The sequence below is a fragment of the Peromyscus californicus genome, unplaced genomic scaffold (assembly GCF_007827085.1).
Source record: "Peromyscus californicus insignis strain IS unplaced genomic scaffold, ASM782708v3 Scaffold_8__1_contigs__length_139910024, whole genome shotgun sequence".
Lineage (NCBI taxonomy): Eukaryota > Metazoa > Chordata > Mammalia > Rodentia > Cricetidae > Peromyscus > Peromyscus californicus.
The window spans coordinates 84,954,165-84,963,677 of record NW_026294606.1 but is presented as its reverse complement, the minus strand read 5'-3'; positions in this window follow the sequence as shown (position 1 = coordinate 84,963,677).

The window sequence follows — 9,513 nt, the reverse complement described above, 5'->3', positions numbered from 1 at the left end:
TCCCTCTTTGGAGGTCATGTAGAACACATTGCCCTAACCACCTACCAGTTCTTCAGCTGCTGCAATGGAGAGGCCACCGAGCCATGTAAGGGTGCTTCATCCCTGAGAGGGAGATGCCTCCATGTCTTGGTGAGGAAAGGGAAAGGGACATCGACGACAAAAGAAACCACAGTCCATGAGACTCAAGCTCCCAACTCTATGGCCCTTGTCTGAGTTCTGCTTTGCCAGCCTTGGGAACAGTATCTTTTCATGTACCATAGAGAGGATAACTCCTACAAAAGGGAAAGACACATTTGCCCCTGAGGGCAGGGAGTATAGGATGCTGGGAGCTGTGGCTATGTCCATACCCCGCTGTCCTTGATGGACCTGATCTGAGGTGGAGAGCACTATTCTGAAAGTGGGATGATCCTGCTTGCTCAGAGGAGCATTTTACCCAAACCTAACCCTGTGGCTCAACATTCTGTTCTCCAGGTATTGTCTGTAGTAACAGATCCACTTGCGCTTCTGGAAGTCAGAATGCAGAGGCATCTTATAGAGGAGGGAAGAATGAGAGGCTGCCATTTCCCCCCGAGAAAGCTGAGCAGTGAGTGATCGTGGGGTCTGGCTGGAACCTCAGCACTGCACCATGGGTACCAAGGGCACCCCTTTATTTCGGGGCATCCCAAGAGACTCTTAGCCTGGATTTGGGCTCCTGAAACTCTTCATTGTTTTATCCTCTGAGACTCTGAGGGAAAGGGAAGCTCAGGAACTAAAGGGGAGAGCAGGGAGGTGGAGGTAGAGAGAGAGAAGTCAAGGTACAATGTTCTGGGCTGGTTCCTCCTGAGTCCACAGGGCTCTGGCCACTATGGAAAACTATGCCAGTGCCTCAAAAAGTGGAACAGCATTTCCACAGGATCCTACAGGCCACATCCATGTCTTCATCTTCCAAAGTAGGAAGCAGGAACTCAAACAATCTGTATACCAAAGTTCACAGAAGCATGGTTCCGGAGAGCACCACGGTAAAAGCAAACCCACCAATCCAACAGACCATAGCACAGTATAAGTGAGATGTCATAGGTATGTATGGTGGAATATTATTTGACCATAAAAAGCCCTGGCAGATAGATGAAGTATAACGATGTCATGATACTAAGTGATGTAAGCCAGACATAGAAGGACAGATGTGTTACAAACACACACACACACACACACACACACACACACACACACACACACACACACACGAGAAAGAGAGAGAAACAGAGACAGAGACAGAGAGAGACAGAGAAACATAGACCCAAATCAAATCATAATGGTTTCTTGCTCCAGTCATGGTAAACTGGTAAAATAAAATCTCAAATTCAGCATACCTTGGCTGGTGCCTGGCATAGAGACTGATAAGTATTAATACACACCATTGTTGTGGAATATTTAACTATGTGAAGATGTGTTTGGTTATGCTGCAGAATATTGCTTTAACTGTGTAAAGTTGTGTTACATTTGTTTATGCTGCATTTATTTAATGATGTAAAGATGTGTTGCTTTGCCTGCCTAAGGCACCTGATTGGGCTAATAAAAAGATGAATGGCCAAGAGCTAGGCAGGAGGGGCAGAGGTGGGGCTGGCAGGCAGAGAGAATAAATAGGAGAAGAGAACAAGGGAGAAAGAGAAGGAGACACCCAGGGCCGGTCAGTCAGCCAGGCAGCCGGCAGACAGACAGACATGGAAAAAGCAGGAAAAGTAGGACATACAGAAAAAAAAAGTGAAAGGTAAAAAGCCTCGAGGCAAAATGTAGATGAAGAGAAACAGGTTAAGTTATAAGTGTTGTTTGAATCTTAGATGGTCTTTTAATAAAAAAAAAAAAACCCAGAGCCAGATATCACAGCGAAAGCTGAAAGATCAGAGAAGCAGAACAACCTTACCTCTTACCTCTACGAACTCCTCAGCCTAAAGAGAGTGAGTTCCTGTTTCCTTACGCCTTATATACCTTCCTCTGCCCAGACATCACTTCCTGGGATTAAAGGCATGTGTGCTTCCCAGTATTGGGATTAAAGGTGTGTGCCACCACTGCCTGGCTCTGTTTCCAGTGTGGCCTTGAACTCACAGAGGTCCATATGGATGTCTGCCTCCCGAGTGACAGGATTAAGGGTGTGTGCTACCACTGCCTGACCTCTATGTTTAATATAGTGGCTGGCTCTGTCCTCTGATCCTCAGGCAAGTTTATTAGGGTACACAATATATCACCACAATAAGACCTAGCAAGAAATGAGCCTAAGCTAAGGCCAAGCATTCATAACTAATAAGATGTCATGATTTGGGAGCTGGTTGGTAGCCTAAAAGAAAGCCTGATTCACATTATTGTTCTGGCTTCTTGACTACTATTATTTATTTTATTTTATTATCACTTGTGTGTCGGGGGGTACCCTTCTTTTGAGTCAGGATTTCTCTTGTTCTTTCTGCTGGTGAGCTGTATAGTTCAGGCTAATGCACCATGAGCTTCTGGACCGTTCTTCTAGCTCCCTCCTGTTTCACCTTAGGAGTTCTGGGAGTACAGATGTGCACCACTGCACCTGGCCTTTTTATTGTTGTTGTTTGAAGCAGAGTTTCTCTGTGTAGTCCTGGCTGTCCTGGGACTCACTCTGTAGACCAGGCTGGGCTCGAACTCAGAGATCCACCTGCCTCTGCCTCCTGAGTGCTAGAAATAAAGGTCAGCTGCAGCTGCCTTTTAACACAGGTTCTGGGGATTGAACTTGGGTCTTCAAGCTTCTGTGGCAAATGCTTTCTCCTGTTGTCCTCCTCCCCCGCCCCTCACAACTGGTTTATTTTTATGTAGGGGGTGAACTGCATTTGATCTTTTATGTATAGAAGATTTATTTAAAAGTAAATTGCCCCTTTAAGAAAAAATAAGGTCGGTTATTAGATCAAAGCCAGAAATATAGATAAGCAAAAAGAATAAAGCTAATGCCATCTAAAATCTGATTAAGCTATCATAACCATTGTAATATTTGGTATTATTCTCAACTCTGCCTACTGTTTATGTATCTAGAAAATAAGACAATAATTTGTATAGTTTTACAATTGATTTTTTTTCCAGTTAGCTCATTTATTCAGCAATCATTTGTTGAGCAATTGCCATGTCAAGTTTTCCAGGCAAAAAGAACAGAAAATGCAAAGGCCCTGAGGCAAGTGACAGCATTAGAAATATCTTTTCACATTTCAGTGCATTTAGAAGCTTTTTCTATTTCAGCCCTTTAGAGTCAACACTTTACTCCCCTTTACAGTTGTAGCATAATTTATTTAACTAGTCTCTTACTTGGAGACATCCGGGTTGTTCCCAAGTTTATCTTGTCACGAACAATATGGCGTGGAAATTCTTGTTTACAAACCCTTAGTCACACCACTGTTTCGCCGGTTTACTGAGTGTGGAGCAGCATGCCCAGCAGATGGTCAGAGCTCCCACCATGCTTGTTGAGTAAGTAAATAAACCAATGATCAGCACCCTATTTCTAGAAAACACTAGGAGTGGAATTACTCAGAGTCCCTATAAGGCAACTCTGCTCTAAAAGCTGTACGCATGCTAATGTGCATTACCCTCCACCTGCTCTAAAAAGTGCCTATTGCATGAGTAGGGACCAGAGGCACAGAGTGACTGAGCACCTTGCTCAAAATCACATGGCTAGTATGTGGCAACGGGCTTCAAACTCCAGTTGTCCACCCCAGAGGCTGCGTTCATGCATTCAACCTACTCCCTGCATGGTGCAGGGGCCTGGGACGATCCAGCCCCTAGGGACTTACACTCAGTGACCTACCTCCCCTAGCTAGTGCTGGTCTCACTTCCCCATAGTACCATCAAATTATGACTCCAAAGGGCATGAGTCCATTGATTAGGTCAGAGCCTCACAAGCCAATCACGTATCCACCAGCTGGAAACCAAACTTAAGAGCCTTTGGGGGGACACTTGCTGTTCAAACCATAACACTTCCCAGTTGTTGAAGTCCAGGAGCTCTAGGAGGTGAGACTAGAGCTCTTTCTAGGACTCTTTGCAGATCCTCAGGATCCAGTGGGTTATGATTCCCAGTGTAAGCTGATGCCACCACCTGTGAAATATGTAATATGGACCAGGCTCAGCAAGAACATGACAAGGCTTCCATTCACAGTGACTCTCCAGACTGGCAGGCCAGAGCTACTATGGGAGAGGTTCCTAGATTAGTTGTGGGCCTTAGCCCAGCTTCTGTTACTGTGATAGGCTAGCTGAGACTGGTTAATGTCTAAAGAAAGTTTAGTTATTACGAAGGGTTTAATTAAAGATGGGCTTGTAAATGAACATCGGACACTGAGTTGTCTGTTCTCTCCAGGAGTTGGCGAGCCTGGAAGGGGCGGTCCCTCCAGAGTCATCGAAGCCTCAGAACACAGAAGACAGAAGATATGGTTAGCACATGGGGCTGCCTAGACTTTGTCGTCTACTCAGATTGGGGACAAAAGTGTTCTGTCTTTCTCCACAAATCAAAGGCCTCTGGTCTGAACTTCCTGTTTCTGTGACAGTGTACTTCTCTCAAGCAGGTAGTATCATCCTCACTGAAGACCTGAACTAGTAGGGAGGACCACCAAGCCCATCTCAGTGTCACGATGCTTAGATGCTAGTCTGAAACTTGGTAACTGCATCTGGACCACAAACCAAGTCTGTAACTTGGAAGACTAAGCAGCCATTGCTTGGCTCATTGCTCATTATCTGGAGTCTCTAACTTTCTTCTTCTTCTGTTTTAACAAATAAAATAAATATTCATTAGTTATTTGCAAAGTATGCATTATGCAAACCCAGTGGCTGTGTTTCAAGAAATACATTTAAGAAGCAGAATAAGCCCTCAATTGGCAGGGCTTCTATGTACAGTACTGTTAGCTTGGCTGGAAGATCCAAATGCTATCATTGTTCATGCCGTCAAGGCAGCAGCATTCCAGGCTTGAATATTCGCTGTAAAAGGGATGTGAACAGGAGATAGGAGCACCATGGATCTCAGACACAGATTCCAGGCTGCTTCCCTCCTTCAGACATTGCCTCGGTGTTTGACTTTGTGTGTAGATTCCCACAGTCCACCTCAGAAGTCTTTCCTTTGAGGGCATTCTCCTTCTCTCGTCTTGTTAAAATCTAGCCAGCTGTTCACAGGCCTTTCTTAACACGTCACTGAAGTTTCTCACAGTAGAGCCAGCAGATCACCTGATCTCCTAACACCACTATTCCTGGAACTTGGGGCACAGGAAGCATGTCCACCAAATGCTTGCCATGACAGCAGAGCTCACCAATGACCCAGCTACAACCCAAATTCACCTTAACCCTAACCCTGACCTGCCCTAGCCCTGACCCAACTTAACCCTAACCCTAACCCTAGCCCCAACCCACCTTAACTCTAACCCACCCTAACCCTGGCCCCTCTGTCTCCTTCCACCTGCCACTCAGCCACGGAGGCATTGTCCCTCGTGTTTTCTTTACAGCAGCATTGATTTCTTAGTCCTCGTTCTCAAAACCTCTCACAGGCAATGCTCACTAGCTGATTGGCAGATGAGGCTCCATCCTTGGTGGCTTAAGACAATTTCATTTCTTATCTATGAAGAATACACACATGAAGAGAGAGACCGTTGAAGGAAAAGGACCAAAATTCTGTGCCTATAAAATAGAAATGAGATTATTTATGTATTCACAACAGGCCACCTATTTTGAATATCATTAACATTTTAACTCCATTGTACAACTACATGTGTCAATTCAACAATCACTGAACAGAAATCTGATTGGATTTTCTCTCCTCTTCCTGGAGCACTGTATTAGAAGCCCTTTGGGGAATCTCTGGAGAAGCAAGGAGGAAGGTGAATAGTTTTCCCTCCTGCTCTGAGGCTTATGAAATGCCAGGCTTAGTCCCAGTATTGGTTTGAGAGGGTCAGCTGGAGCTGGCCCCTGATGACCATGGTCTTAAATAGCTGCTGACCCAGCTGCAGAGCAAGCTGATGCCATGTTCCAAGTTCTATGGGGTGATGTGTCTCTTTGCTAGGAATGCAAATGCATCTCTCACTTCGGGTATGGTTTTGAGCTTCTTTGCTAATACATATTCAAAATCCTGAATCAGGGGGTGCTCCATAGCATCTTCCTAGTTGTAGACCCTTGATGGGTCTTAGGAGATGTTAAAAAGCTGAGATAGTCAAAGTGGGGAGCAGGTACAGAAAGATGGAAAAAAGCAAGAAGCCTGTGGGTCAGCACAGGGAGGCCTGTAGTAGACATGCTCCTCATGGCCGTGAAAATACATGGCGAGAAGCAGTGGAAGGAAGGAAGGGAGGGAGGGAGGGAGGGAGGGAGGGAGGGAGAGAGGGAGGGAGGGAATGCATCTCCTAGGTGATTCTCAATCCAGTCAAGTTGACAAGGAAGACTAACCATCATATGGGAGCCAAGAACTGCCCTTTGTGGAAAGATAATGTTTTTTAAACACGAGGCAAGGTAAGACATGCCTCTGGTCCCAGGACTCAGGTGGCTGATGTGGAAGGATCATTAGGGTCCAGGGTTCCAGAGCAGTCTAGGCAACTTACAGGGAAGGGGTGGGGTATTAGGTTAGAAATGGGCCCAGGGGTAGACCTGCCCAACAACCCACTTTCTCTTGGTAGGCCCACTTCCTAAAACAGCACCACCAAATGGTGACCAAGTGTCCAAATACATGAACCTGTGGGGATGCTGCACATTCAAACCACAGTACCAAGACATTGTGTTGTCAAAAAGAACTCAAGGGAAGCATCTAAAATAGCCAGATGCTTCCCTTTCCTCCTCTGACTTTATGACTGCCACACACAGTGATTTCTATAAATTCAACATCTTAACTCTATGTTAGGATAATTCTAAAACCAGATTCCTATATGGCAGTTACAACCAGCCCAGACATTATAGACATGTCTTTTCCATAGTCTTAAGACTGAGAATTCAGGTCTCTCAACTTGCTTATAAAAATGATGTGCAACCGGTGGCCTCCAGGAAAGGTCAACTGAGAAAAGAAAGAACTGGGCTAAAGGGCTTTAAGGCTCAGGTGGCTGCAGGAATTGCAGTCAGCTCTATGAAGATGGAGTTCTCCCTCCCAGAACCATCAGTGCTGCCCAGAGCGGTCTGCCCAGGCCTCCCCAGTCCCAGGCAAAAACAAGATAGAAGTAAGAAAAACAGCTCGCAGAGGAGAGAGCACAAAGCTGGTTGCTTCTTGGAGGTTTCCACAGCTCCTTCCCCATCCTCCTTGAAAGCTAATGACAGCAAACCGGAGTGTGAAGAATGAGTCTGGCATCTCAGCCATTTCAGGCCCATCATTAATTTCCTGTCCAGACTGATTAGTGGCCCTGCCTTCCAGTCCCTATCTCTCTCCTCTGGTGCACTGGTAAAGACGCCTCCATTCTTCTCACTCCTCTTACCAGCTTTATCTTGACAAGTGCCATGTGTCTCTGTTCAGTTCATTGTTCTTTCCTCTGCCTCCAGGCGTCAGCCTGCATCTTCCTTACCAGGAAATCCACACAGAGTCCTTCCCCGAATCCATTGTGTGACTCTTCCTGAGGAGATGTGTACAAACATCTATCCACGGCAGGTGGGCACAGACAACAGACCAAAGAAGCCATTTCACCTTTGCCTCGCTTTGTGAAGCACTAGCTTATCGTGTTTCTTACAAGAGTATGGGTAAGGGCTTATAGGAGCATGGGTGACTCAGAAAGAGGTGCATAGCTGGAAATCCCACCCCAGAATTGTGACAGTGCATGCAAGCTGTGTCCCAGGAGCTCCCTAACTTGCAGTCAGTTCCATGGGTGTGTGTGTGTGTGTGTGTGTGTGTGTGTGTGTGTGTGTGTGTGTGTGTCCAACTTTTCCCTAGCAATCATTGACTGCTTTTGTAGCACAGGGGAGGGGCTTTGTGTACCTAGCAACTTTCTGAGCCTTCCAAACCTTGTACATTTCTCAGGCTTCCAGAGTCTTCTGAGCCAGCCTCTCTGCTTCCAGCAGAGCATGTTTTAGGATTTAGGAACAACCACCGCAGCAGGAATTTCAAAGGTCTGGGTTTTCTCTGGTTAGCAAGGTTGCAGTGCTTTTGACTGGGTTAGTCCAGAGCTGCGCTGGTCTTCCTCGAAGGCCTTGGCTTCTTCCTCTGCCCGCTCTACAGAAAGTGGTTAGTGTTCCTTCCAAAAAGGCTGCTTGGGGAGGGAGGATCGCAGGAGCAATGGGCTGTGGACAGGGCATAGGCAGGGGCCTTGGCAGAGTTAGGCAAAGTGTGTCTTCCTTTTGTATCCCACAAGCCAGCAGGCCCTGGCCCACCCATCGCTCCTGGAAGTAGCCTTGGCCAGAGATGATACACGATAGACACTGGTCCTTTTCCAGATTCCCCCTTCTAGAATAAATTCTAAAGAGATTCAGGGGTAGGGAAGAAGCAGGGAGAACAGTGGGTGAAGAATAACCACTGAGCTCAGGAGCAATGGGGGGGCTTCAGTTTTTCTCCTTGTCAAGGTGTTGACCCCACACAATGCCCAAGAGGACAGCTGGCGTTTATGCAGGCCTTCCGTGTTGGGTACTGCATAGCCTCGTTTTGTTCTCTCAGCAGGCCTCATAAGGGAAGGCCTTCAGTCAAGGCCACTCTGTGGAGGAGGAAAAGGCATCTACCCGATCTGAGCCCCTTTCTCTAGGACCCAGGACCAGAGAGCAGCAGAGCCAGCCTCCAGCAGACTGCCTAGCTCCAGAGCCCTGCTCCTCACCGCTAGTTCCCAGCCACCTTGGACTGCATGCTCCTTCCATCAAAGAAACAGCAAAACAATGCCACAGTGTTGACGTATGTGCTACTATGGACTTGGACCCAGTATCAGCAACACCACTGAGCTATAGTGACTCACTCTATGCCCGCAAAGAATAAGAGCCAGCGGATTCTGAGGTTGAGGGTAAACACAAGGTCTTGAGTTCAATCTGCAGAATCTAAGTTAAAAAAAAAAAAAAAAAAATCTGTGGTAAGTTTATAACCTCAGTGCTGGGGAGGTGAAGACAGGATCCCTGAGGTGCACTCTGCATGTGTACACATGCGCACACACACGTGGACATACACAGAGAAGAGGGCCAATTTCTGACACATTTCCCTGCCTGATAGATGTGTGTGACTGAGTGGGCACTCTCTCTCCCTTTGGGATACACTGAAGCCCTTTGGGGAAGCTACATCTAGATGTCATCTGTTCAGAGGCCAGCACCCTCTTTCTGGGAGTACGGTGCTGCTCCCCCCAGGAGTCATTGGCACTGGGGAAGGCAAGACCTCTTCCTTTTTCTGTTTCCCCTGTGACCTCACCAGGTACAGCATGGTACTTTATGGTTTCCGAGGCCTTGAGGGATTCAGCTGACCACTAGGACGCGTGCTTTTCTGTGAACTATCTAGTCAGGACTGAGAGGGGAGGAGCCCTCCCACAGGGATGGTAAGCCCTGAGAAGGTGAGGGATGCCAGGGCCCCAGCTGGCATACCATCAGCAGAGGTTGGCAATGACCAGGTGGAGCCACGTATGT